At 39.3% G+C, this 27339-nt stretch overlaps 1 pseudogene; it reads left to right on the forward strand.

Annotated features, from left to right (window-relative positions):
- Positions 1-4877: 4877 nt before the first annotated feature.
- Positions 4878-27211, forward strand: LOC131968116 (uncharacterized; annotated as a pseudogene).
- Positions 27212-27339: the final 128 nt, after the last annotated feature.

A 27339-nucleotide genomic window follows, 5' to 3' on the forward strand; every position in this document is an offset into this window, starting at 1 on the left:
GCCCCTCTGATTAAACACTGGCCCCTGCTTGGCCCCCACAGTTAAACTGGTCTAGAACAGCAACTACCTCACTCCATGCTGCATCTCTGACCTCTTAACACCTTACACACCAGTCCGTACTTTGAGATCCTCAGGCAGAGGTCTCCTGACTTTTCCAGAGGTGCGGCTGAAAACAAAGGGAGACAGAGCGTTCGCAGTCAGGGCCCTGAGGCTCTGGAACAACTTGCCAAGCAAAATAAGGTCGACTGAGTCAGTGATCTCTTTTAAGTCTCTTCTCAAAAGAAGAAAAATCGAAGAGCCTTTCCTGATTTTACCTGAAAAACTTTCCTTGAACTGCCTTTTAATTGCAAAGAGTAATGCAATTTTCTAGCATTACTTTTACATGTTGTTTTAATGTCTGTCTTTAAGTTCTCTTTATAAAGCATTTGTTTTGAAAAGTGCTCTATAAATAAAGAGTATTATTTTTATCAGTATATTATTGTATGTTGTGTAGGGTAAAGACATACATTTACATACATTTGCTCACTCATAATGTTGGAGACACTTCCATTTGAATAAATGTATGAAAGAGGAGACACAGTCTGACTCAATGAAGCACCAGACAGCAGACACATTCATATTATCCTTTGATTGGATGTAGATTCATGAGTCACACACTTCACACTGTGAGGGTATCTGAGCTGATGTAAAGGAGACAGTTACTAGGTGACTGTGAAGGTGAAAAAGGTGACCAATTCTCAATGCATAAGGACGCATCTCATCTTCAGGCAGAGTTGATAACCTCTGCTTTAATGATCCTGTCAGGGTCATTCAAATTAGAGACCCGCAGGAAAGTAAATGAGAATAAATCGAGATATAATCCTAAAACAGTGCAGACTTCATCAGCAGGACGCCCGGCGATATATCTCTTTTAAAGGTTCTTTATGTGGGAAGGAGGAAGCTCTCCAATGACAAACCTATTATCTGTCGCTGCTCAAGGTTAAAGCCAGTAGATCCATAGAAATCAGAATTGGAAACGAGGGCATTTCTACATGAGCTTGGGTTTTTATCATATCTGAAAGCGTTATAGATGATCAGTGTCATTATGAATGATGAGGCCCCACTCTCGTTATTCAAAATGCTATAAGAGGTGAGAATGACTTTCATTTCCTCTCCAGATAGCATCTTTTGTGTAGCTTGCACATGTAGATGAGTTCGACAGAGACTCTTGGGTAATAGGTGACCTGCACGCAACTTCAACATGTTCAGCTGCACTGTGTGAAATAAAGCTAACATGTCTCATATACTGGCTCCACTGCCTGGACAGTGTTGGTGAATAAATAAATTAACAATTACAGAGTAGATAGTGGATAATAAATATCCTGCTGGACTGATTTCAGTATTTTGAGTACTTTCATTGCTTTGGCACATTTTTAGTTCCAAGATGAAAACAAATCTCCCATGTGGTAATGTATCATGCATCAAGATGGGAGTGTCAGAAGTTTGTATATGCTCATTATTGACTTCATCCATGGTGCCATTTGAAGGCCATGCTCTATCTCGCAATGTTAACAAAAGTGAAAAATAATTTGTGTAGCCAGCCCGTGATTTCATCCACTCAAAACTGAATGGGTTCATCCCTTACACGGAGTTTCAAGAAAATAATTTAAGGTGTCATACTGACAAACAAACAGAAGAGAAAATTAGTACCTCCACCAGGTTATACATGATCACTAGGCTCTCAAACTGTAATTCATCCTGGATTTAAAAAAGCAAATTATATTGGTGGTTCTCTCATATTTACATTTTATAAACAGCAATGACGAATATTTATTACAAAAGTTGTCTGAAGCAAAAGTAGTAACATTGAGTAAAGATTTGGTATTATTCAAGATGTTGTCGAATACAGTGTACTACTATATATTTATATTTATCTATAGTTAATGTAAGCTGTTTAACTTGTCAGCATCATATTCAAGGGGAAATTATCACAATGTGATTTTACCCTTTTAAGTTCAATCACCATAAATTAAGTAAACAAATATTGTCACACTAGAAAACATCAGGCATTCATAGCCATTCAATGCTAATGTTATTGGGCTTCTTTTATGTTGTCAGTAGCTGGTGGCATACTGATTTTCTTTCAGCTTTTTGGAGTGCTGATGTGATTGGTAATTATTACGCTCGTCTGCACAATGCTATGCAACTAACAAGACATGTTTGCAAATGTGTTCAATCAGTTAAGTGATCTGCATGGTTGTATTATGAGAACAGAGCATTTTTGGTCAAAGGTAAGATTTTGGCACAATACAGCTGTAACATCTACAGGGGTGGCAGATTACAAATAAAACATGTTTTCAATTTATTATGATTACAAGGGTTTAAAAGTGGTGTAATGTATTCAAAAAATATTTCCACACTCAGTGGTTTGTGCACTCATCTGTGTTTTTTTTCCTTTCAAATTTGTTTTCAGCCGTGGCTGACTCAGCAATACAGTGGAAGCAAAGTACTAATAGAATCTGTCAAGAGCAATCACTTAGTTCCATTTAATATGCTATACCACAGATTAGAAATGTCTTTTATTTAGCATGCAAATTCTCACAACAAGTGCAGTTTGTAATGCTTGTGTCCCACAGACATTGTGCTCATTAGTCCCTGACCCAGGTAATAATCAGAATTTCAAAGCAGATTCTTTTTCTTCTTCAAGGAAGCAGACACATATGGTATGAACAATATGTGGTGCAGACACATCTTAATCAAAAAGGTGCACATAAAGGAATGGTGTGCTGTTCATGTGCATACAGGATGATGAGAATAATACATATCAGATCAGACAGTGATTGACTGACATCATGGCAAAGGAAAACATGTTATTTTCTGTAACCCCACATTCATAGGAAAACACAGTAAGTGTACCAGTTACACAACAAGCTTTCAGCTCAAGTACAGTAATTCCTCGTTGAATCTTACAGAATTTCTAGCTTTTAAATTTTACTTCTTCTTAATAAGGAAGCAGGTAGACTGAAAAACACAGGCTTATCACAGCCAGTCTGCTCCAGCTCAGAGAGTTGGAAGCAAGAGGAACTATGGCTGACACCTAATTGGATGCCTGTTGCGAATGGGCACACAGAAAGAAAATTAAATCAAGACTAATGAGCGCTGAACAACAAAAAAGGGAAGATAAATGGTTTGATGGCAGCAAGACAGGCAAGGTTGAGGAACTCAAATAACTTTCTGCCTTTGTTATTTTCCTTATTCAACTAGGCACCCGTACTCAGAGGGGAGATCAGACATGAATGTCACCCCTTATCCCCCCCAACCCCTATTCTGCTTTAGAGATATAATGATAGCGATGAGATCAGGGACAATGAAGGACATCAATATGACATTTCAATTTGATGGCTATTTTTCCAGGTATTTTTGTCAGTCGCTCTTCACTGTGACATTTAAAAAGGCTTTGGTTTTTGTTGAATTCCATTAATTATTCAAACAAATGTCTAAAACTTAAAGAATGCTTGTTCACCTTTCACAGATGTAAAGTTGGACAATGAAATGCATCATTGCTTAATCCAATGCAATGCTTTATTTGACCTGGTGTGAACAGTAGCTTTGATGGATGTTGATAGAAAGCCTCCATAACTTTCAGGTCTCATCATAGTGTACACACACCAGCAGTAACCCCCGTGGCCCTTTCAGAATTTCCCCAGAGGAAATTTTCTAAACTACGCACAAAAAGAAAGGCAATTTGTGTTTGGTAGATTATTTTGTTATCGTAACAATGCTTTTTGGCAATACATTTTATACCGTTGGAAAGACTGAAGAAATTCATAAATTGTTAAATTGCCAATATGTCTTGTTTCTTCAAACTTCAATCATCCAATCCACCAAACACCAAACACAAGTCAATGGCAAAGTAGCCTAGGCATTGGCAGAGAAGATTTGGCACATTTTTCTTGGACACAGCCTACATACTCAGCTCTGCTGCTAATCCCACAAATGCATGTTCCTCACACATGTGGTACCTTTTAAAGGGGGAGACTTCAGGATTTCCAACGGTATAAGATTTATTGCCAAAAAGCATTGTTACAATAACAAAATAATCTACCAAACACAAATTGCCTTACTTTTTGTGCGTAGTTCAGTTACATTTATCATGGATTTTGGAACTAACCATGACCATTTCCAGTCTTCCATCTTAATACAGATACAGAGACAGATATTTCTGTTGGTTGAACAAATATATATACAGATCATGACATCTCTGTACAAGAGAAAATTAAAAAATACAAGTAAATTGGCTCCTAAATCACATCAATATTCATGTATGAATATATTTGCTCTTAATGGGCTATAAAAGTGGTTCTTACTTGAGGTGCAATAACTTACATTGTCAGGTTTTCTAATCCATAATAATCGAAAAAATAGTTTATAAAATAATGTGACTGTCATTATGCTGCTTAGGTCAATATTGTAGTATAATATTTGAACAGCAACTTTTATAGCCCAATTATCATACCGCTAATGACAACAAACAGCATATAGACATTCTTAGTGATTGAGGAACAATCAGATGTTTGTCACTGCTCTGTTTCACAGCGTCTTGTTTGTTCCGACAACAAATGAATCATACACTAAACAATGGGCCCTGTTACATGCCCGTGAATGGTAATTGTCAATTATGCCAATCAAAATCCAATTGTCCGAGCACAAATCTTGCATTATTGAATTTATATCTAATGTTCTCACCCAGGCTTGCAGACCTGTTATCAGATGACATTATCCTCTGACGCTACACTTCCTACCCTCTGTGGAAAGTGGAAAATAACAATTACATAATTAAGACAGTTCCATTAATTTGATGGAAGGAAAAGGCTGATTGGGAATTAACAGCCTTCGTTATGACACAGATGATCCCGTCGGACCGCCGAGCAATTTTTCAGGGGTCAGCTCGAGCAGCTCGGTAAACAGTTCTCAGGGATGCACGGCCACGCTTGTGTGCGTTCTGTCCCAATGAAAACACTTTCCCCCTGTTGGTAAAGGCTTGCCAATAGGAATGACTTTGACGTCAGTAGCAATGTCAGAAGCTTCGATGAAATGATATCCACAAACATCTTTATTTATAAACAAGACATTCAGCACTCGAAAGCTGACAAGACACTGGGGCCAGCAGGCTGTGGCCTAATCAGCCAAGCAGAAAAGTCATTCTTCTCCATTGCCTGCAGATTAAGCTTCCACCCGGGAATCTTATTTCAAGATTTATCCAACTGCATGAAGAGAGTTTATATCTATAGACTGTACGTCATGTCCCGAGCTCTTTGTACATGCATGAAGCTGTCCAATTGGCTCTGTTGGATGCCATCACTCCACTTCACAGCAGCACTTTTTAAAAATGTACTTGTCAGTCATTTAGAATGAGCTTGCAACATTAAAGAGCATTGGGCCATTAAAACTTACGAGTACATCCATCAATCTTCAGTGACAAAGTGTTGGCGAGGCTGTCCTCCCAAGACAAACAACAGCAGTTGTTTCAGCGAGTGCCTCAATACGGCAATCCGTATGTTTACAATACGTTCATGTGACAAAGCCCTGTAGTGGCCATATGAATTACGAGTCGTGTCCATTGGGAGCAAAGGATGTTGTCACAGAGCCACAAAGCCTGCAGAGGACAAGCACTGTGTTGTAAGTTACAGACAGGTCCGTAAGGTTTTCCTGGTATTTTTGTTTGAGTTTGACTAGGTTTCATGTTGTTTTGTGGCCGTAATGGCGATTAGTAGAGATTGAGTTAGTGTAACGGTTCTTGGGGTACTGTGTGTTTGTTTTGTTGTCTCTTTTCCTTGTCTGTGCCTCAGGACCACAGTAGACGTTACCAGCGGGCCGCAGTGTTTCCCTGGCTTGGCCCTCTTCAGCCTTACCGGTCTGGGGACCAATCACCTGCTGCCCTGCCTCCAGCCCACCTTTAAGAACCGCTTCGCGCTACTGTAACAGCCCTTTTATACGGCTCTGTATGTGTGTCTTTACTGACTGTTAAACTTCTAGAGCAAACAATTTGTGTTAACGAGAGTCGAGGCACTAGATTTGTGAACGTTGTTAGAACTGGTTAAGTTTAGTTTTCTTTTCCACATTTTCGCGCCACACGTATATTATTTAAGTTGTTTCAGCCCTCACTGTGTGAAGCCTGAATTGGGTAAATACCTGTAAAATCTACTTGTGCGAGTCCACCGAGCAAGGACACTGACTCACTAAATCATTTTCTACTGCTCTCACTCATGCAACATGTGCTATGAAAACATCCTGTTATTCATGGCTACCGGAAACACAGAATCTGTCGCAGACAATACAACCAGAACGTTTTCACACTCATAAAAGCCTCAACCACTCACTCTTCCTTCACCTTTGGCTTATGGAACTGCCAATCGGCTGTAAACAAGACCAAGGACATCCAAGGACAGGGTTAATCTGTAAAATTTACAAGTACTAGACCTGACCAGAATCTGGATCCTCCGCGGCTGAAGGGATCTACGTCTCAAACTAGAATCTTTTCCTCTGTACTGTCCCGGTGGTGGAAAGAACTTCCAAACTCCATCTGATCTACTGAGTCCTTATCAATCTTTAAGAAGAGACTGATGACCCAGCTCCTTACATTCTACACACACAGATGACACGGGTAAAAAAAATAATAAAATGTTTGCGCTGATCGCTCGCCAACCTAAAAGCACTTACGTCCTAATGGTCAACCCATGGCACTTACTCTTGTGTTGTTTCTTGACTTCATCTTTGCTTGTGTTGTATTAAACTCTCTATTGTACGTCACTTTGGATAAAAGCGTCTGCCAAATCACACTATAGATTTGTAGGGAGGAGAAAAGGATGGCCGGATGGTTCAACAAATGTCAGAATATGATAAGAGAAACAGCAGATTGCTAACTGTTTCTTACTGACAATTAACACTGATTTATTGAAAATATACTGTTCCTAGTAATTTAAATCAAACAACATTATTTCCATAATTCAAATCGGGATGTACCCAAAAAGACACGATGTGATGGAAAAAGATATGTCTTCAAGTTGCTCCTTATTATTGGTGGTAATGGGGAATGTGTATGTTTCTTCAAATCTAGTCCTTTCATTGCAAATTGCCACAAGATAAAAAACAACAACATAGGACTGCTGCATGCAATGTTTTTGAAGAAGTTACTCGGAGTGTTGCTTTGTCACTTTTAGACCCACAGGTTGTGGGTCCCAGCTGTCACTCAGGGAAAGTCTTGCATTAAGCAGGCGAAGGCGTCATGTGCAGGTGTAGCAAGACAAAAGCCCAGTGTGGCAGCTGGATTTCTTTCTAACCTCTGCAACCTAAACAACAAAATGGAACTGAGACTATACAGCTAAAAACTACAGGTGGTGAGTTTAAATTTAAAAAATCCATTCCAAATATGAATAAATGCAAAAGCAGTAGAGATTAAGATTATTTCCTTCAATTTAAGGATATCTGGGTTCAAACAGCATGAGTTTATATCCAAAAAATCACCAGACCTAGTAGAATCACATCCCATTGTGCCACTTTAATTGACATATTTACCAATGATATTGAAAATAATACAATGAGCAGAGTATTAATTAATGACATCAGTGACCACCTACCAGTGTTAACAGTTTATAACAGCAACTACCAGAGAAATCAGCCAGAGGAAAAATTAAAATACAGATGTGTGAGGACGAAACTATGAGTTCATTTAAGATTGATTTACTGGCACAAAATTGGGAAAGGGTATATAATGAAAGTGATATTGATACTGCATATGAAACCTTTTTAAGAATATCCACATCATTATATGATAAAAATTGTCCAATAAAACGATACTACAGAAAACAAAAATACAAAGATCGACCATGGTTCATGAAGGGATTACAAAATGCCTGTAAAAAGAAAAATACACTATATAGAGGATTCATAAAACAAAGGACAAAAGAAGCAGAAAAGAAATATAGAAACTATAAAAACAAGTTAACCTATAAAATAAGGGTATGTAGGAAAGAATACTATAGTAAAATATTATATTATAACAAAAAGAAAATTAAAGGTATATGGGACATATTAAATAGTATTATTAAAAATAGTGTTAAACAACAGAAGTACCCTCAATATTTTATTGATAATAATTAGGGCCAGGACTTTAATGCGTTAATTACACACAAATTAACGCGTAAAAAAATTGACACGTTCTAATCACACTTATTTTTGCACCGTGGAAAGTTTCTCACTGGATGAGTTTCAGGCGGACCAATTATGCTGGAGCACCAACTAGCATTCATGAGTTCAGACAACAACAAACAGTGAACATGAACGAAGAAGCTGATGAGAGCGCTTTGGTTGGCCCCGTGGATAGGAATGGAAGGGATGGAAGCGTCGGTAAGAGCATGGTTGTTTTGCTATGTAACAAGGAATTTGCATATCACCGCAGCACATCAAGCCTCAAGTATCACCTCAATGCAAAACATATAGCAGCTAGCGTGGACGTTAGCCTGACTTGCTATTGCTACACTTAATGGCAAAAATTGCACTGGTCTGTTGGACTTGAACAAAAATAAACAATATTTTTGTTGCTTAAGCTTATGTATTCAGTCATTATTCAATGGTATACTAAAAATCCATGTGAAAGAAATTACTTCACACTGTTCTCAGGTCAAATATTTATATGCTGTTATATATTTTTAATTGAGTCCCGGCCCTAATAATAATATTAAAAAGGGCAATATGGACGATGTGGTCAACAGCTTTAATCATTTTTTGTAAATGTTGGACCAAACCTGGCAAAAACCATTCCAAATTCATTGTTAACTGAGGATTGGAATAATAACTTTATAGTGAGAAATCCCAGTTCAATGTTCCTCACAGCAGTGGATGAAAAATAAATAATAGGTACGGTAAATAAATGTAAATACAAAACATCTACTGATTCAAATGAAATTGATATGAAAGTTGTAAAAAAAAAAAAAAAAAAAGGTCATTGAGGGGATTTCTGAACCACTTACATACATCTGTAACTTATCATTCCAAACCGGAAAATTTCCTAACAACATGAAAATAGCTAAAGTTATGCCGCTGTATAAACTGGGGATAGACACCACTTCACAAATTACAGGCCAGTTTCTTTACTTCTACAATTCTCCAAAATTCTAGAAAACTATTCAATAACAGATTAGACAAATTCATAAACAAACATACATTACTGACAGTCAATACGGATTTAGAGCAAACAACATCACTGTCATTAACAGAATCAATTGAGGAGATCACAAACACTATAGATCACAAACTGCTTTCAGTTGGAGTATTCATATATCTCAAAAAAGCTTTTTATACAATTAATCATAACATATTAATCAATAAACTTGAACGGTACGGGATCAGGGGGTTAGTATTGCACTGGGTGAGAAGTTATTTAAGTAACACAATTTGTGAAGTTGGGTGAACATTCATCATCATGCTTGGATATAGCTTGTGGCGTCCCACAGGAGTCAGTATTAGGTCCAAAACTATTTATACTCTACGTAAATGACATATGCAGAGTTTCAAAAACATTAAAATTAGTATTATTTGCAGATGACACTAGTATTTTTGTTCTGGGGGGGGGGGGGTTAAAGGATCTACTGGGGAGGATCACCACTAAATGTGCAAACTGAAAATGTGGTTTGACAGAAACAAATTATCATTAAACTTAAGTAAAACCAAATTCACGTCATTCGGCAATTGCAATAAGAACACACAAGTACAGTTACAAATAGATGGTGTGGATGTTGAAAGAGTATATGAACACAAGTTTCTTGGGGTAACAATTGATGACAAAATAAACTGCATTTCAGTTCTGAGCAAAGCAAAACACATTCTGGACCACAAATCACTCCACATTCTCTACTGTTCACTGATTTTACCATATTTACAATACTCTGCAGAGGTTTGGGGTAATACTTAAAAATGTACAATACAATCTCTATCAATACTGCAGAAAAGAGCCATAAGAATAATTCATAACACGGGTTATCTAACAATCTACTTCCTGTAAATATTCAAAAATTGTGTTTTTTTTTTTTTTTTTTTTTACAGAGTTGGGGGTTATAATCTGAGGGGTGAGTTCAATTTAAAACATCAGTGGGCACGTACAACATTAAACAGTTTTTGTCCTTCTGTTTGTGGAGTGAGGCTGTGGAACAGACTGGGTGTGGAGCTCAAGCAATGTCCAAGCATGATCCAGTTTAAAAAGCAGTACAAACACATGGTTTTCACAACGTACAGGGAGGAAGAAGGGCTTTCACAACCTATTTTTATTTAATTCTATTTTTTTGTAGATATGTAATATGTAAATATGTATGGTTAGGAAAAAATAATGAAAAAATTGTTAATTGAGTAATGGAGTGATCAATAAACATATGCTTCATCCTACTCCTATTCGGACATGTTGTGTTCACATGATAGCTTTTGTTTTGACTATTGCTATTTTTGTTTTGATTATCCTCATTGGATTTGTTTGTTTTTGAATTTACTTTGTTGTGTTACTCGCACATGTTTGAAATAAAAAAGCTGAACTGAACTGAAAACACTAACAATCACAACAGTGTCAAACTTTTTACTTGTATGACTAATCACACTAACACCTGTGGCATGACCATTTCCTCTCTGCCTGCAGCCTCGAATAGCTCTGACATCCCCTGACCCTCGAAGGCCTGAATCATTAAACAAGCGCTCTCTATCTTACACTTACTTCAAAGATCCCCTCTATTATCTCAGCTCGCCTTTTTCTGTCCACTATTAATTTAAGACTGGCTCATCGGGGAAATAAACACTGCAAGTCTCATCTATATTCCCTTGAGTCTCTCAGCATAAACAGATTAACAACGTAACAGAGCTCATTATGATACTTTAGAATGTAATGTCTTTGTTAAGCTAATTGTTGTTGTTTTTTCTGAATGATTATGTTTATGACTCCAGAGGAGAACTCAGCCATATGTTTTTAATTTAAGACCTGGTTTGGTACAAATGTCCAGGCAGTATTTATAGATATTTCATTTGAACTTCTCACACTTGTGCAGAGAGGATAAGCACTTTTATATCTCTTCTTTATGACACAGCTCTTAATAATAGAGTGCTAAAGGTGACCTGCTTCTTCGGTTTGGTCACAAATAAATAAAACTAACCACTCATTTCAGCCCGCTTCCCTCAAAAACATCTGCATAGGTCGTTACATTACATTACGTGTCATTTGGCTGACGCTTTTGTCCAAAGCGACTTACAATAAGTGTATTCAATCACAATAAGTGCATTGAATCGATCGTCTGTACAGACAGCGAAAAAAGCTATATTTACGTATTTCATTGTGCGCTGTAATCATAGACTGTATATAAATAATGGACGTAGTCACCGTGACGTCACCCATTGGTTTGTGGACTGCCCGTTGGAAGCCTCGAGTTCAGCATTATACTCGTCGCCATCTTGTGTCGCCATCTTGTTTCCGATACGCGGAGCAGACCATATTTGGACTGTGACGGAGCGCGAGGGATCTGACGACACTGACTACACGCCTCTCTACACAGGCAACCCGACTGAGAGAAGCCGCTGCTAATTCATGTTAGCATTAATTGGAGCATTAACTGGGATGTTAGTTTTGGCTAGCAAAAAAACAAGAACAAAATGTATCTTTCTTACCTCAGAAAACTGAGCAGCGACTCCTTGGAGTGTCTGTTAGTCCAACCAAACACTGAACAAGACATTTTTACTGAACAAAACGTTCAAATAAACTGTCATTAAGTGAAAATGCAGTATGAAAGGGTCAAAGTTATGAGACCAAATCGGTAAACGTCCTCTTTTCTATCTATATAACGTTTTATATAACTTTATTGACACGTTGCCGTGGATACGCATTGTTCTGCTTCTCTCCTGATGACGGCTCGCCTTGTCAGTGACCTGTAGCCACGCCCCAAATCATACGATTCTTTATCTTCAATTTTCTTCTAAATGGGGCCAGTATTAGAACTATTGACATCAAATTGTCTTGAAGATGATTTTTTTACTAGCGATTGAGACCATAATGTTGTCCTGTAATACGTCTGCCGCCTTCTTGCTGATGTAGTAGTGATTGACAGCCAAGCAAAGTTAAAAAGGCAGATTCCCGTGTTTAGTAGTAGGCTAGGGTGGTGCATGGGTCAAACAAACGGTGGACTTTCACCCAAGAAAGCGGGGTTTGCCTCCTGTGTGTAAACAAAAGTAAATGATTTTTGAACTTAAGTTACATTGTTAACGCAAGTTACGTGAATCACGTTTTTGAAGTTGCGGTAGTAACATGACCCTTGTAACTGCTCACTTAAGGCATTTACGTACATCTATTTACTGTTTAAACTGTCTTTTATAACGCCTTACCAGGGAGTTTTTTGCCCTAAACCCAGGTAATTTTTTTTATAACAAATCCACAGAAACTGCAGCCTTTTCTACAACCGCGAGTGTGCCATGTGTGCTATTCTTAGAATGTGCCTCTGTACAGCGAGCTGTATATATGTGTCGTTAAACGTGAACCGCAAACACACAACCTTTTCAATCGTTTAGGTTGGAGAACTTGTTGCTTATTTTCACTGCTGTGTGATGCTTTTTCTGCTGTTTTTAACAAAACTACTAACATTAAGATGGTGGGCAGAACTGCAGCATCATTGTCCCAACAAAGACTGGTTTCCTTTGTCTAGGTATCCTCTGATAAAAGCATGCCAGTTACATGAGTAACTCTTCTTGTTAATACAAGTGGGAAAAAAATGGCAAATCACAATGGCTCCAGAACTGGCCTTCAACAGTGACAAAAGTGATAACGCCGCATGAGCTCCGAGACATGCTTGCTAACGAGGATAGCTGAACAGCAGCAACACAGAAATGTTAGGGCAAAATATAAACGACATATATACGAGCTCGCCAAGAGGAGCGTGAGGGAGTGAAGCAAATCTACACTCACCAGCAGAGAGACACAAAGCTGAAAGATGCTGTGCTTGGAACACATGCCTCAGCTAATCATCCTTAGCCACCTGCACACACCGGCATGTGAAGAATCTAGGACATGGACTGTAAGGGGGCGGGGATATAGTGGATCTGGGATAGTCAGCTGTCCATGTATGTGGAACAAAGTCATTGCACTTTGCTGATAAGGGGGGCAAATTTGTTGAGCAGTGACAAAGACACAGCGACATCAATATTCCCACTGAAGAGAAAGAGAGGGGGATATCTCAGATAGCATGCCTGTATTCTGAGGAGCTGGAATTGGGGCCTCATACTTTAACAGTGCTCAGCTACCTAGTCTCCTCAGTCTTTAACATACTGTAACAAGTTGAGGGCAGGCAGGCAGGCAGAGAGCCAAAGCAGAAGCACAGGCTGGCAAATGACATATGTCACTGTCTAACCACGGGTCAGATCTTCCACAGATGCTTGGCAAAGCAGGAGTTGCAAACTCCCCATCTTCAGGAGTATGTTATCATGCAAAGGCTGGAGAGCACCAAACCATTGAGGGAGCAGCAGTGCTGAAGCTGTGACCCTGACACAGGGAAGCTGCATCGGGATATGTTTTTTATATAAATACAGACAGCCTGAGGGTTTGGTGGATGCCTTGTGATTTAACTCAAGCTTGGTTCAAAAACTCTTAATCGCCCCAAATTTCTTCAGTGATTCACATGGGTCTAAATTTGTGCTCATTGTGGCTACTTCCGAGTTGGAGGAGGAACACATGGCCATTCAGAGCTTTGTATGCAAATAATGGAGATGTCATCTGTTCAAGTAGTTTCCTAGCAACATTAAAGCTAATGAGAGAAAAATTGGCACACCTATGATAGAAAGCATTGATACAGCTGTACAGATTGTTGTTTTTAAAATGTATTTAACCAGGAAACTCCTCAATGAGATTAAAGAACTCCTTTACAGGAGCAGGGTTTGACACTACACGAGTGTATTTTAGAAATAAGACTCAAGTCATCACGGAATTGGGGTTGTAGCTCAGTCAAAGCATCGGCAACAGGATGTTCTTTCCTCGCACTTATTCAATCTATTTTTGAAAGAGACCAGCTCCCTTAGACCCAAATCAGTCTGCAGCAAATTTCAAGCCACAACAGCAGCGTACCTAAAAGCCCTTTTTCCCATTTCAAGGTGCATGTCGGGGACAAATCGCAAGGCTAAGTCTTGTGGATATGTCACAGAGCAGAGATTGGAGCTTGCAGCTTTTTTTTCAGGTTGATAAATGTAATTTGACAAAGAAAAACTCTTAAATTGAAATTATTAACCGATGCTAGAATCTTCCATCATGGGTCTCTGTCACCAGAAAGTGTATGACATTAAATGGGTGTGACGCATATGTCAATCACTAGTTATTGATCAGTGCATCCAAATTTCAATGTTCTGCTTCACAAGATCGATGGGGAAAGTTATAGAGTCGGTCAGACACACAGTGAAAAAAGGCCTCTCTGTCCTTCACTATAAACCAATACAGTTCAACACAGATAACTCCCTCTCTGATTACTTCACCTCAGTTTGCAATTGGTTATCCTTGGCGTGTCAATATAAGATAATTGGATGAAGTGGATTGAAATTAATGTACTTCAGCAAAACAATCTGCAGGCATTCAGGTGCCTTCCTCCAGGATTAATAGTGTTATTACAGTTGAGACGACACACAATCAACAATGACGAAATAACTCCTTTTCACTCAGCTCACAGTATCACTGCTGATATTCCAAAGCATCACACTTCACTGGGGATATACAATTACATATTTTTTCCCCTCCTTGTTGCTTATGTCAAGGAGGAGTCTATTTTCTCTCCCAGCACAGGAGGATAGAAAGAATCAATGGCGCATTTTTATTTATGACAATCAGGTTCCTGCAGCAGCTAATGCTTTCGTCTGTGCTAACCATTTTGCTCCTGATGGCTTCACCAACATGGATCAGTTCAACGCCGGCTTTGCCTTGAAACTGATTCTTAGGTTTGGAGTCATACCCACTATACACGACAAAACAACAGCAAACGTGCCATCTCTAAGTTTGTACTTAGCTACTTTGTGATATTATTTACAGTAAATAATGTACAGTTAGCGTTACCTTGGTCTGATAGCATGTCTCACCGTGCTATCGACTTGTTAGCATCACTGTTTTAACTTCTACTATTCCTTCTACTTCTTCTATAGAGCTTTGCTGATTAATCTGCTGCCTTATGTGGTTAGAAAGAGAAAGGGATATGTTATTATTATGTTATGTTATTTTATCTCTGTGTCACCCCTCTGCAAGCAACCTTGGTGTTATTCTGGACACTGACTTCAAGTTTAATAGACAGATAAGCTTGACAGTCAAAGCTAGCTTCTTCCAGCTACAACTACTGTCAAAAGTAAAGGTTTATCCCTCCACAAATGATTTTGAGCGAGTCATCCATACATTGGGCGGCTGTGGCTCAGTTGGTAGAGCATTCGTCCAGTAACCGGAAGGTTGGTGATTCGATCCCCGACCATGGCAGCTACATGTATCGAAGTACATCGAAGTATCCTTGAGCAAGATACTGAACCCCAAGTTGCTCCCGATGCTTGGTGTGTGTGAATTAATTCCCAATGGTGGCAGATGGCACCAGTGTGCCCTGTTAGCCTCGGCCACCAGTGTGAATGAGCGTAGTGTGTAGTGTAAAGCGCTTTGGATAAAAGTGCTATACAAGTGCACCCCATTTACATTCATCACATCACGCCTAGACCATTGTAATTCTTGGTTGCCGCTTACAGGTAGCCCAAAATGCAGCCGCCTGCCTGCTGACTGGAAGGAAACGGCGTGATCACATTACCCTCATCCTTGCATCTTTGCACTGGCTACCTGTACATTTTAGGATCCAGTTTAAGGTTTTATTAATTGTTTTTAAATGCTTAAATTTAATAATAAATACCTGAAAGCTTTGGAACAGTCTCCCTCCCTCACTGCGCTCAGTAGATTCTGTTGTCACTTTTAGAAGCCAACTGAAGACATTTTTATTTGTTCAGGCTTTTGATTAATTGTTTCGGGACTGCTATGGTTGTTTAAATTGCTGTTGTTTTGGTCTTTTAAAACTTGTACATTTTTATGTTATGTGTATGATCTCTATGTGAAGCACTTTGTGACTTCTGTCTGTGAAAGGTGCTATATAAATAAAGTTTACTTACTTACTACTTACTTAAATGGCACCGTCTTATTTATCAGAGCTTCGAAAACCCCACAGTACTTCCAAAGCACTTAGGTCATCTAACCAGCTAGTCCTGGTCGTACCGCGGTCCAGACTCAGTACTCGTGGGCACAGAGCCTTCTCCGTGGCGGCCCCAAAGCTGTGGAACAGCCGACCTCTCCAGGTCAGAGCTACACAGTCTGTTGAGAACTTTAAAACATTATTAAAAACCTACTTATTCTCCTTGGCGTTCAGTCCCAGCGAGGCAAGAATCCTTGGCTTTTTTACTTTTTATTCTTTTATTTCCTTTTTTAAACTCTAACTCTGTTTTTAGATTGAGGTTTTTATTACTATTTTATTGTATTCATTGTTTTTATGTATTACTATATTTGTGTATGATTTTTATTGTATTTTAATAATTGTACAGCACCTTGGTCAACTGAGGTTGTTTTTAAATGTGCTCTGTAAATAAACTTTGACTTGACCTTGTCGGAGGTCTGTGGTCTCTGAGTGCCCTTCTACTTTATTTTGTAATTTGTGTTGGGGGGTGTTATGCACAATTGTTCTCAGAAGGACAAATACATGGATACTCTTGTTTTGGAGTGAATCACTAAGAAAGTGCTGGAATGAAACCTTTGGTGTGGCAGAACAGATGAGAGTTTCCGACCATTTCTTTCACTGAAGACATCATAGCTGTGGCTCCTTTATTTATTGTACTGCTTATTTTGTTAGCAATGTTGTTCAAGCTGGAAGCATATATCCAAGTGTGTCGACAGTAAAGTTCTGTTGTGTTCTATGTGTTTTATTACTCAAAAAGTCCTTGCTGTGAATGACGCGGTGGTTGATCTACTGCCGGTGCTAAAGGCACACATTGGGCTGTGGTCACAGAGGCTCTTACATCTGTCAAATTTCTAGACAAGATTTTTAGACAAACTTTTTCTCTCACCCAATGCCGTTTACACTGTACTTTATTGCACGTTTTAAAAGGTATAAGAATGTCTATGTGGTGCCTCAGTCCCATATTGAAAAAAATTGCTCAAATTGCTGTGGCTTTGGCCTGGCAGCAGCACCACTTGCTGGGACGATAAAGACTTAGATGCTGAAAGCCAGTAGTTATTGTAACATTTGTGCTTCAACCTACCACCCATTTCACTTTCCCTTTGTTGGATGTTGAAGATGCCAGCAGGGATATGTGACAAGGAAGTTATTTTCTTTATAAAAAAAAAAAAAAGACAGGTCAGGAGTTTTTCTGATGAGGTTTTTTTTCTTTTCCGCTTAATAATGGTGGGGAGTGAAAGGGGGAGGCAGAGAGGACGAGCGGATTTGATCTCAGGCTCACTTCCGTGCAAGGACTTAATGGTATGTATTTTACTAATGAACCACCGGGACACCCCAGTGATGACGCTTTGCTTGTGTATGATCATATAATAATTTAAATAAAACGGTTCCTAACAATAGCAGAGCAAAAATGAAAATATTACAACTCAAACGACAAAAGTAGCCAGTGTTTTATTGTTTCTTGATGTATTTTCTATTTTAGAAAACACATCAGATTCTCCTACAAAATACATGACATTTTAGGTCACTTAAGAGATTTTGCAGCAATATAACAAAAGCCACACTATTTTTGCCTTTGCTCCTGACAGACAACAACAACTATGTGTATGGCCACAAGAGGTCTAAAAAATGTAGGTCATTTGTGTTTGCACAAACAACCATTGCTGTCATTTTTCATGAAAACGGCATTTTTTCCAGGAGCTTGCACAAACCACTGTTGGCTGTCACTTGACATTCATATTGACGGAGACTGCATTGCCACATAATCAACAGTGATATTTCCCTTCAATGGCCACCTATATAATTGGGTCTTAAAACCATATGATGTATATGTCACAATGAATCATTAATAAATGTTATCTGCAGTAAAGTATGGGGCAGCAAGTTGCTTCATTCAGGGGTACTCTACCCTGCAAAATTCCCAAACTAATGAGCCATGGCTATTCTCCAGTCTTTGAACATCTTGCGCAAACATCCAACTGCAGCCATCTTCTTCTACCACAGCTGGAGAGGAGGGGTGCATTATAATTTGCCATTTAAATACAGTGGGGAGAGGGAGGAAGTCCTAATTGCTTTGTGAGATTACCCCTCTGAAGCAGATCGGGAGAAGACAGATCGCTGGGCTGATAGGGACCAAAGGTGTAATGACAGGTGCTGTTGACTGAGCTAGGCAAGTCCCCCATCCCATTCACATTATCAGCCCATCAAGATAGGAAAGCAATTTCCCAGCCTTTCATTTCATAAGCTATGCATATCAATGCTCCATTAATCAAATGATAAAGTTCCCAAAAACCTGCCCTGAAACACATCCTTCTCCTGCCCTTTTAGGTTCTGTATACTATCGGGATTATCTACAGGAACTCACCTCTATTGGGCTAAACTGATAATGCATGTGTGACATAAAATACCTTAACTGATCATGCAAAATAGAGAGCTTTTCCTTTCTTGCTGGAGAAATGACTTCATTGTACACAAAATGAAAGTGTAATGAATAGAAATTCTTTACATATTTCAGTGATTTTGTTTAATCTGCATATGGGCATGTTCTGTAGCGAAAGGACGCATTGATTAGTCATTTTCAGTTCACTGTGAATGATCAATTGAGAGTTAATTGTGGAAAAAAAAATACAAAATTAAGATTGACAGATTATAAAATCACCACATTATTAAAAATCCCATATTTTCTCTTCTTCACTGAATGTTAAAAAGTAGTTGAGGCAGAGGAAAAGTGCTTTGGTTGAAATAAAAGATGGAACGATGTCCCTCATCCATTTCACGGCTGGATAGTATGACAGGTAACTAGTGAATGGTATGATTGATTGCCACTTTGTTAAACAAAGCAATTAGGTAGGAGAGTAGAGGAGTTGTTGCTGTGGAACGCAGAACGGCTTAAATAACAGCAACCACTGGAAAGACCTGAAACAGGCGCTAATTAAAATGGATGATAGAAGAATGTGCCGCTAAGATTTTGACATCATATAATACATATATGCAAATACAACACAAACTAAAACACAAAATATAAATGTGTGTGTAAAGCATTTGTACCTTACACTGTTCAAAAAATCTAAAAAATAAAAATAAAAAAAAGAGCAAAAGAACATCCGGAATACAAAAAGCTTGGCTTTAAAAAATTCAATTCCTCCTGATATTCAAAAGAGTCCATTAAACTTTTTTTTTTTTCAGTATTTTTGAACAAGCTGTAATTTTCTCTCTTTTCCCTTAACTATAAGACACTGGCATGAAGCCAGATATCTGACAAGAGCACAGAGCGGGTGAAAAAAAAAAAAAAGAACCAAGAAGTGACTGGTACCTCTCTGAAGTGGACAAACACCTTTTATCCTCTTAACAGCAATGACACAAACACAATCCACCGCAATTAAAGAGCACGAGCGTTCGCTATACCCTTCAATCACCAAATGCTAACTAAGCTAACAAGACTTCATGAGTTGACTCACACTGAATAAATTACCTTGGCCAGCCAGTGAGTCAACATTTCTTATGCATTTTTATCAAAGAACAGCTTGACCTGGGGGAAGGTCATCTTGCTCTTTTAATGTAATGTATTTTTCTTGTTGTCTTGGAAGAGGATGATGAAGCCCTTACTGTAGCCTCCAGTCTCTTTTTGCTCGCAGGTCATATTTTACCAATAAAGCAGTTTTGGGGCTTTTTTGGTAAGCATGCTGCACATACTTTTGTGAAATGCAGTGAAACAAGCCTATTCAGTTAGAATACAATAGGTCGCAGAGGCTGCATATGTTAAGATTTGCTACTGAAAGCGAAATAACTGTCAAAAACTGACAAAAATAAAAGAAAATAAAAGCTGCACTGTATTACTCATGAAGGGCACTTTAAAGACATTTTGATAGTCAAAGTTTACAGTGAATGGCTGCATTGGAGGCCTCTTCATCTTCTTCACCTCACATTCATGTGCACCCACGCATACACACAGTGGGAGGGGGGTGGGTGGGCTACGGGGTTCTCCTCCATTAGACATAGGCTAACTGTTAGAACCTGCACATTTGTCCCCTGACATTACTTAGAGGCAGAGCACAACACTAGATAGACCTTGTTAGCTCTTGCCTGAAGGTATTGATTTGATTTTACCTCTGGGGGTCCACCCTCCTTCTCTACACACACAACTCTTGTAGAAAGCATCCAGCTTGCTGCAGCTGAAGGAGCACTTGTAGTAAGTGATGTAGAAATTGCATAATGGAGAGAGTTTAATGAAGGTGCCCAGTTGGGTTCTGAAGCTAACGTTACTTAATTAAACAGACAGGGTTAGTGTGCCCACAGAGACGAAGGAAATACAGGCAGATAAAAATGACAAACTATAAAAAGGTCCTTGGGTAGATGATCAGATTTTTTTATTTTAAAGTTCAGGGAGGATGAGTAATGCCCGATCCTAATTCCCATCAACAACAGCTGAGCAAACTTGGTTCTGTGAGAACCTCGGCTTGAACATGAGTCTACTCTGAAGGAAAATAAAGGACTTGAGACATGAATTGGACTTGAAATTAACACAGTAATTTGAGTCGGCATATGTCAAGTCACATCATAAATCCTAAACTTCCATGTTTTCAGTTTATACGTTAAAAATGTTCAATGTTTGCAATGTGGACTTAACAAGTATCTGTGTAATGTTACTGGGTATCTAACTGACCACTGGAATGGCACTGATGGTGATGACATGATTGGATGACAGTCAAGCTCCTCATGACACTACCTGATGCTCTAAGGATGAGATGGGATATTCATCATCATGATGCCTGTGCCTAGAGTCATTTCTCACTGATTCAAGAGTTTCACCTGTGAAAGAAGCGTCGTCCAGCTGATTTTTGACAGCTGAACCTCAAGCTCTGATTGTCATCTGAAGACTTTGAGCATTGATAAGTCTCTAAGGGCTGATGTGAGCTAATGTTAGTTAGATAATGATCAATATTGTTAATCAACACAACTGGCAGAATACAACATTGAAATTCAACATACCAATGTTTTGCAGAAATGTAAAAAACAACAACTATGTTAAGCCTTTGGAGTCTCGGGCTGTTTTGTTTGTTTTGTAATACTTTTCATGCTGCCTTAAAAAATGTTTACCATGCCATAAAAATGTTTACCATGCCATGTTGATATACATTTTTTCAACATAACCTCACCTATATGACCTGATAACTATTTTTTCACTTTGACTTACTGGATCAACATTTTGAAACACAATGATGCTTAATGAATAATTTTAAATGTTTTTTGGATGTAGCTTACATGGCATCCAAACAGGAAAAAGGACTGTTGCTAAGTCGGAAAGGTTGCACAAAAAACATGCCAATGCTGGTGCTGTTAAGTAGAGTTCTGGGTGCATTACCTTCTGGGTGTCTGGCAGAATAAAGGACTACAGAAACTAATGCACCCTGAAGGACTCTACTTAACAGCACCAGCATTGGCATGTTTTTTTTTTTTTTTTTTTGTCAAACCTTTCCAACTTAGCAACACTAAGTAAGTAGGGTGGGACTTTAGATCAGTCAGTTAATGCTGCTTTAAGACTAAATGTTATATGAATATATGCACATTTAAAATAAGAAAGTATCCATATTGAATACCCTGCTAAAGGCTGAATACACAAGACAAAATAAAGTCACCTGATGAGCATTATACTCAGGCTTACACACAGAGCAGGAATATTTGGACATCTGAGTTGACAGATTCTACTGCATTTTTTTTTAAGTCCCCATTTCCTTTCCATTTAGACATAGCAGTTTTTTATTTATAGTATCTCCAAGACAGGAAATGTGCAGTATTTATACTGGTAATTGGTCTTTCATATTGACTTTTGTGAAGTTGTGGGAGGCAGAGATTACAGGCTTAGCAAGGTCTCAAACCTTTCCAGGAGCACAGGGGATTATGAAGAGAAGATTCTGTCTTGTCTGAAATAAAATAAAAAAAAAAATCACCTCCCTTCTTCCTATTTTTACATCTGCAGGGTAAAATTGGCTGACTTTTCAGTACAGCTTTGCTGGATTTAATGAATGACATGCACCACAGAGTGGATCAAATGTGAAAATGCCTCTTGCAAACCTCAACCAAGTGTTAAAATAATATACTGGAGGTCAAAATAATTTTGACTCGGGAGAATGTCTGGATCAACTCAAACCGAAACACCTCATGAACAGTCAAATTGTTTAAATTAACAGCCAACTTGTTTGTCTTCTTTTTCACATCCGGTTTCAAGCCACTATAGATCTGGCAAACAAAAGATCAGTGGGCATAATAAGAGCCGTTGGTGAAATAAAATATCTCGTTTTACCAAAAGACGTCTGCCAACAATGTTGGGACAAAAGAAAGCTGTACAAAGGATCCAATAAAGGGAAAAATATGCTTTTAATTTAGGGCCTTCAAATGAAAATCATATTGTAGATAAGAGTCTGGGCAACTTAATGAATGCTGACCCAAAGGGAGTTCTGTTAGAATCACAATATAATGTGGTATTGTGATCGGGTTACACAACGGTACTGAATAGATACATAAACACCATTTTTGGTGGCACTGGAATAACCCTTACACAGGATGTTTTACTGTGCTATACCTTTTCTGTTTTCTTTGAAACTTGTAATAGAAAGTACATAATATATTACCGGTATATTTGAACAATTATAAGACAGACACAGAGCTACAGTGAAGAAAAACACATTGGGTATCTATTTTTCAGAGAGACCTGAAACAGAGCGTTCCCAATATGTTATCTTGTTTAGGCTTTGTTGCTTATAGATACTCGCCTGAAATAAAAATAAAAAAAACACACACATTGTCACAACCTTCAAACAAAACTTGAAGAGCTGAGACCAGTTTTTTTCCAGTTTTAGTTTGTTTACCCTTGGGCTTCCAATCTACGAACCTCAGAGACCTTCACAATTAGAAGAGGTTTTATTAACAAGAGAGACGACTGGATATTGTGACAATTCTCTGTACTTCAAACAGTGTGAACCTGGCTTTACTGGTTGGCGAAGGTTTTTAAATGTTTGCTTGTTGAATCAAGAAGTTTTTAAGACATTATTAAAATCCAATTATTATTATTATTATTATTATTATTATTATTATTAATAATAATAACATGCAGCCAATAAAAACACATGTAGATGAGTGGCTAGGTTCAGAGAACGACAAATACTTGTGTATATTTTGTGAACATGTTTTGAGTAATGTTTTTGTCATTTCAGTATAAGAAAGTATAGCATTGATATACAGGACTATGAAAAATGAGTGGAAGTGTTATGCTCTTCAGGCTTGGCCACTTCAAATGAAGAGTTATGGAAAAGTGGTACTTTCAGTTTCACTGCAGAGGCAAATAAAGCTACAATGGTTTTAGATGTTGGAATAGTTTGCAGCACAATATGCTTTAAAGGTTGCCATGGGAATAATAAATGGACAGTCTTAATCTGTTTAATTATATCACGTGTATGCCATCAATGGAGGTCAAACATTAAGGCCACAGTGATTAAATCTGCAGAGTATAATTTTACAAAACAACATTTAAAATTCAGTGGTGCACAGTTCAACCTGATTCAGCCAAACAAACGGTCATTTTTAATCAAAAGCTCATTAAATATGATTGCTGATGGATTTGCATTGCCACGTGAGGGCCACAAACGTCACAAAGAGACTCATATTAAGAGGAATCTTTTTTGTATTGTAATGCCTCTGACATGGTAACCTTTTACAGCTCACCACCCACAGCCTGAAGCCCAAAGCCAGTGATTCAGACTTGGCTGTTTCATCAGTCACAATGTCCAAAAGCAACATTGTAAGGGGCCCACACTGTCACAGGGAATATTGTGTGAAGGGAGAAGAGAGAGAGGGCAGGAAATACCATTGTGCCCTTAATGCATTTCTTTGATAAGACAAGAAAAAAAGGATAAAGGGAAAAAAGCAAAACTCCACAAAAGCATCCATGTCCCTTTAGGAAGTGCTTAAAATACAAAAAACAAGAAAAGGACTATAAGTTTAAAAAGGAGTGACAAAGAAAGAAAAAAAATGCAGAACCCAGGGTCAGAGACTGAAGACAGAGGTTTGTCGTCAAAGTCATTAATTGCCTGTGTGGATGGTTGCAGCCCCACAAACACACACCTCCCCTTTCTCTTTCTCCACTTGTCCCTCTTGTTCTCACCCCTCCTTCTCTGAACGCAGTTAGCCAAAGGTTTAGCTGGAATCTAAAACTATTACAGCTGCGCAGCCACAGCGAGTAGCCAGACTAAAGAGAAGTGACAACACTGTCTCAGGGGAAGGTTGACAACAGAGGACAAAGGGAGTTAGAGAGGGAGGGACAGAGAAAGAGGGATGGAGGGAGAGAGAAGAGCAAGAAAGCAGATGGAATATAGCAAAAAGGAAAATTGGAATTAAATCAACATGAGATAGAGATGGTTGAAGATTAATACAGCAAGAAAACAGATGCAAGGGAGGGAGAATCGGCTGCACGGAGACCCTGAGAAAATTAGAATGATGCTGAAGAGATGATTCTTTTTTGTGTTCCTTCCTTGTGGTCAGATATCTAACCACTTCCTGCACAGTAGCAGAGTGCTGATTACCACTAGCCATGTCTCCATTAAAGTCGAATATTTTTTTTTAAAACGTTGCATTTAAGAAAATACAAAATAGGAATGTTTCCATCAGCTGGTTTACAGCAAATAAAGAAAACTGCATAAGCCTGAGGACCCTCAGGTCTTCTGGGAGTGGCCTTTTAATAATACCAAAAGTAAGAACTAAAACCCATGGTGAGGCGTCATATTTTCACTGTGGTCCACGTTTGTGGAACAGCCTCCCCGAAGACCTGAGGGCACCAGAGACTGTTCATATTTTTAAGAGCAAACTGATTTTTTTTTTAGTTTCCTTATCTTTTTGTTATTATTAATAATATATACATTCATTTTTCAATATTATTTACGTAGGACGTGTAGCGGCATTGCACTGTTTCGGATGGGACGCCTTTTAGGGGAGCTCCGCCCCATTGTGTGATAGTCCTACACCTGGTCAGTAACCCAGTTTACTCTGATTTTCCACACCTGACTCATCTTATCTGTAAGTCTATTTAGCTTACCTATCTTTCAGAGTTTTAAAGTGCGCTACAAGGTTCGATTTTCCAATAATATTCTAATAGTTTCCAGCGAATATCAATGTTCAATGTGTATGTGCTGGATGGTGTGCGTACCTTATAAAAACTGTGTTTTATGGGGTTGCAGACGTTGTAGTGTGGTATGTAATGTATAAATACATACTTTCTACGGGCACTGCACTCGTTATATAAACTAAGAACATGGATGTAATTTTATTTGGAATATAACAAAAAGGTAAATGGGAATTAAATCGAGATAGAGATGGTTGAAGATGTTTTCTCTCTGCCCCTGCTCTGGCCTCATCTGTTCTTTCTTCCTTCCCTTCATCCGACTCATTCACACTTCTACTGCCCAACTCTGCAACCGACACTCTCCTCGCTACCCTTTCCTCCTCTCTTGACTCGCTCTGTCCTCTCACTCCTCAGAAAGTGCGCAAGTCCTGTTCCAGTCTATTGCCCCGGACCTCCTTCCGTCCCTCTCCCATCTAATCAACACTTCCTTGACTACTGGCTGTTTTCCTAACTCTCTGAAGGAAGCAAGGGTGAATCCTCTCCTAAAGAAATCCACCCTTGACCCATCTTTAGTGGACAACTACAGACCCGCCTCTCTCCTGCCGTTCCTCTCCAAAACTCTGGAACGGGCTATCTTCAATCAACTGTCCTCCTATCTGCATGGGAACAATCTCCTTGACCCTCACCAGTCTGGTTTTAAGAAGGGCCACTCAACAGAGACTGCCCTTCTCGCTGTGACTGAACAGCTTCACAAGGCGAAAGCGGCCGCTCTCTCATCTGTGGTGGTTCTACTTGACCTTTCTGCAGCTTTCGACACTGTTGATCATCAGATCCTCATCTCCACCCTTCTCCACCTTGGAGTATCTGGCTTGGTCCTCTCGCTACTCAAGTCCTATCTCAAGGACTGCACCTTTCCTGTGTCAGAACCCTGTCCACTCACCACCGGGGTCCCTCAAGGCTCTATCCTGGGTCTGCTCCTTTTCTTGGTATACACCAATTCTCTCGGCTCTCTCATCCACTCGCATGGCTTCTCCTATCATAGCTATGCCGACGACACCCAGCTAATCCTCTCCTTTCATCAGTCCGAAACACAGGCAGCAGCACGTATCTCTGCATGTCTGGCCGACATCTCCCAGTGGATGTCCACACACCACCTCAAACTCAACCTGGAAAAGACTGAGCTACTTTAACTCCCAGGGAAGGGCTCTCCCACCACTGACCTCCACATCACTGTCCAGAACACAGTTGCTGCCTCCACAGAAACTGTTAAAAACCTTGGTTTGACTTTCGACAACCAACTGTCCCTCAATGCAAACATTACCCCTACCACCAGATCCTGCTGCATAACATCAGAAGAATCCGCCCGTTTCCCACTCAGAAGGCAGCTCAGGTCCTTGTCCAGGAGATGGTCATCTCACGCCTGGACTATTGCAACTCCCTCATGGCAGGACTGACTGCCAAAGCCATCCGACCTCTGCAACTCTTCCAGAATGCAGCTGCTCCATCAGTCTTCAATCTTACCAAATTTTCACAAACAACATCCCTCCTCCACTCCCTCCACTGGTTACTGGTGGCTGCGCGGATACGCTTCAAGACTCTAGCTCTGGTGTACTCCACTGCTAATGGTTCAGGTCCTTCTTACATCCAGGACCTTGTCAAACTCTACACCCCTGCCCGTCCTCTCCGCTCTGCATCAGCCAAACAGCTGCCGACATCCACCGTGCATGGGTCACCTCGCCTCAAAACCACCTCCAGACTTTTCTCTGTCCTGGCACCCAAATGTTGGAACGTCCTCCCGACCGACATCAGGACCTGAGACAGCCTGTACATCTTCCGCCGCAGGCTGAAGACCTACCGCTTCCAACAATACCTCGGTTAAGTCATGGTCACCTAAACAACCTTAAAAAAATATAAAAAAGGCTCTTCTTCTCTTCTTCAACGTAAAGCAGTCCTGTATTGATTACAGATTGCTCTTAAAGTTTTATACTTACTTGATTCCTATGGTCC

The sequence above is a fragment of the Centropristis striata genome, chromosome 3, assembly GCF_030273125.1.
Source record: "Centropristis striata isolate RG_2023a ecotype Rhode Island chromosome 3, C.striata_1.0, whole genome shotgun sequence".
NCBI lineage: Eukaryota > Metazoa > Chordata > Actinopteri > Perciformes > Serranidae > Centropristis > Centropristis striata.